The sequence below is a fragment of the Nerophis ophidion genome, linkage group LG26 (assembly GCF_033978795.1).
Source record: "Nerophis ophidion isolate RoL-2023_Sa linkage group LG26, RoL_Noph_v1.0, whole genome shotgun sequence".
Classification (NCBI taxonomy): domain Eukaryota; kingdom Metazoa; phylum Chordata; class Actinopteri; order Syngnathiformes; family Syngnathidae; genus Nerophis; species Nerophis ophidion.
Window position 1 is genome coordinate 10,352,602 of NC_084636.1, and position 4,028 is coordinate 10,356,629.

A 4,028-nucleotide genomic window follows, 5' to 3' on the forward strand; every position below is an offset into this window, starting at 1 on the left:
CTCTTGGAAGACTGCAGCAGAAGCAGACAGCAGCCTTTAGTAGCGCACACTAAGTAGCACCTAAGTAAGTAGGAGTACAGAACAAGTCCTGTTGTCTTGTAGGCCACTTGTGAGGAGCACCTGGTGCTCTACTCTCAGGTGTCGCCGTCCAGCAAGAGGCGGACTCAAACTCTGCAGCCAGTCATCGGAGGTGAGACGGCTCACTTCTGGGAGGAGGTCAAAGAGGGGGAGGACAACAACGGAAGAGGAGGAGGAGAAAGAAGGAGAGAGCAGCGGCGGAGAGATGCAAGGGTCAGAGGTCACCATGGCCATGGACCCATACACCCGCCCTGAAGGAACAATGGAGGTGGATAGTCGCGCTGGACCTGCGACTATCCACCTCCAACACATTCTCCATGTGAGCGCACACACACCCACTCACATGTTTAGAACCCTGACCTCAACTCCTATCATGCTGTCTTTCTTGTGTGTGTCAGACCAGATCTGCTGCAACATCTGTGGAAAGCCCGAGCGCAGAAGAAGAAACTGAGGAAGACCATTCCAGGCTTTGAGGAAGATTTCTACCAGCATAATGGCAGGTGGGTGGAACACACACACACACACACACACACAAACACACATGCACACGCACAATACATAAGGAGAAATAAAACATTGTACTTCAATTAAGTGATTCTTGCCGTCAACGATAACTTTGTGAAAAATGATCTTCCGGAAGGTTATATTTTTGAGGCCGAACCCAAAGAGGATGATCAGTGCATTTGATCATTTTGACAGATTGATCATTTGTATATGTAATACTGTTGTTTGGAGTCACAAAGTGTAAAAAATAGTGAAGCAGTACACTACACTGGATATATACTACACAACGATCATAGTTTAGTACTCTACATTTGATACTACACTTTACACTAGTATAGTACACTACATTTGATACTACACTTTGATCCACGTTTAGTACACTACATTTGATACTACACTGTATATTACACTATGATCATAGTATAGTACACTACATTTGATACTACACTTTGATCAAGGTTTATTACACTACATTTGATACAACACTGTATATTACACTATGATCATAGTATAGTACACTACATTTGATACTACTTTTTATACTGTATTTTACACTATGATCATAGTATAATACACTACATTTGATACTACTTTTTATACTGTATATTACACTATGATCATAGTATAGTACACTACATTTTGATACTACACTTTGATCACAGTTTAGTACACTATGATCATAGTATAGTACACTAGACTTGATACTATACAATGATCATAGTGTACTATACTATGAGCAAAGTGTAGTATCAAATATAGTGTACTATACTTTAATTATATAATGTATTATACTATGATTATAATGTACTATACTATGATCAAAGTGTACTATATTAAGATCAAAGTGTACTATACTATGATCATAGTGTAGTATCAAATGCAATGCACTACAGTATATTATGATAATAGTGTACTATACTATGATCATAGTGTACTATACAATCATAGTGTACTATACTATGATCAAAGTGTAGTATCAAATGTAGTGTACTATACTATGATTATAGTGTACTATACTATGATCGAAGTGTAGTATCAAGTGCAGTGCACTAAACTATGATCATAGTGTACTATACTATGATCAAAGTGTACTATCAAATGTAGTGTACTATATTATGATCATAGTGTACTGTAGTATGATCAAAGTGTAGTGTCAAATGTAGTGTATTATACTATGATCATAGCGTACTATACTATGATCAAAGTGTAGGATCAAGTGCAGTGGGCTATACTTTGATTATAGTGTACTAAAATATGATCAAAGTCTAGTATCAGATGCAGTGTACTATATTATGATCAAAGTGTACTATCAAATGTGGTGTACTATACTATGATCATAGTGTACTATACTATGATCAAAGTGTAGCATCAAATGTAGTGTACTATACTATGATTATAGTGTACTATACTATGATCAAAGTGTGGTATCAAATGTGTACTATACTATGATTATAGTGTACTATACTATGATCAAAGTGTAGTATCAAATGTAGTGTACTATACTATGATCATAGTGTGGTATCAAATTTAGTGTACTATGCTATGATCATAGTGTACTATACTATGATCAAAGTGTAGTATCAAATATAGTGTACTTTACTATGATCATAGTGTACTATACTATGATTAAAGTGAAGTATCAAATGTACTATACTTTGATCAAAGTGTAGTATTAAATATAGTGTACTATACTATGATTCTAGTGTACTATACTATGATCATAGTGTGGTATCAAATTTAGTGTACTATGTTATGATCATAGTGTACTATACTATGATCAAAGTGTAGTATCAAATATAGTGTACTATACTTTAATTATATAATATATTACACTATGATTATAATGTACTATACTATGATCAGAGTGTAATATCAAATATAGTGTACTATACTTTAATTATATAATGTATTATACTATGATTATAATGTACTATACTATGATCAAAGTGTAGTATCGCGTGCAGTGTAATATACTATGATTATAGTGGATATACTATGATCAAAGTTTAGGATCAAATGCAGTGTACTATACTATGATCATAGTGAACAATACTATGATCATAGTGTTGATCAAGTGTAATGTACTATACTGTGATCATAGTGTAGTATATGATCATAGTGTAGTATCACATGCAGTGTACTATACTATGATTATAATGTACTATACTGTGATCATAGTGTAGTATATGATCATAGTGTAGTGTCCCATGCAGTGTACTATACTATGATTATAATGTACTATACTATGATCAAAGTGTAGTATCAAATGTAGTTTACTATACTATAATCATAGTGTAATATCGGGTGCAGTGTACTATTTTATGATTATAGTGGACTATACTATGATCAAAGTGTAGAATAAATTGCAGTGTACTATACTATGATCATAGTGTACTATACTATGATAAAGTGTACTATCAAATGTAGTTTACTATACTATAATCATAGTGTAGTACACTACATTCAATACTACACTTTGATCATAGTAGAGTACACTACAATTGATAGTGCACTTTGATTATACAGTAGTACATTCAACATACATTCATTCAACATACTTTCATTCAACATACTAACACTTTCATTCAACATACTTTCATTCAACATACTAACATAAGTTCATTCAACATACTAACATTCATTCATTCAACATACTAACATAAGTTCATTCAACATACTAACATACAAACATACATTCATTCAACATACTAACATACAAACATACATTCATTCAACATACTTTCATTCAACATACTAACACTTTCATTCAACATACTTTCATTCAACATACTAACATACATTCATTCAACATACTAACATAAGTTCATTCAACATAATAACATACAAACATACATTTATTCAACATACTAACATACATTCATTCAACATACTAACATAAGTTCATTCAACATAATAACATACAAACATACATTTATTCAACATACTAACATTCATTCGTTCAACATACTAACATACAAACATACATTCATTCAACATACTAACATACAAACATACATTTATTCAACATACTAACATTCATTCGTTCAACATACTAACATTCATTCATTCAACATACTAACATAAGTTCATTCAACATACTAACATACAAACATACATTCATTCAACATACTAACATACAAACATACATTCATTCAACATACTTTCATTCAACATACTAACACTTTCATTCAACATACTTTCATTCAACATACTAACATACATTCATTCAACATACTAACATAAGTTCATTCAACATAATAACATACAAACATACATTTATTCAACATACTAACATACATTCATTCAACATACTAACATAAGTTCATTCAACATAATAACATACAAACATACATTTATTCAACATACTAACATTCATTCGTTCAACATACTAACATACAAACATACATTCATTCAACATACTAACATACAAACATACATTCATTCAA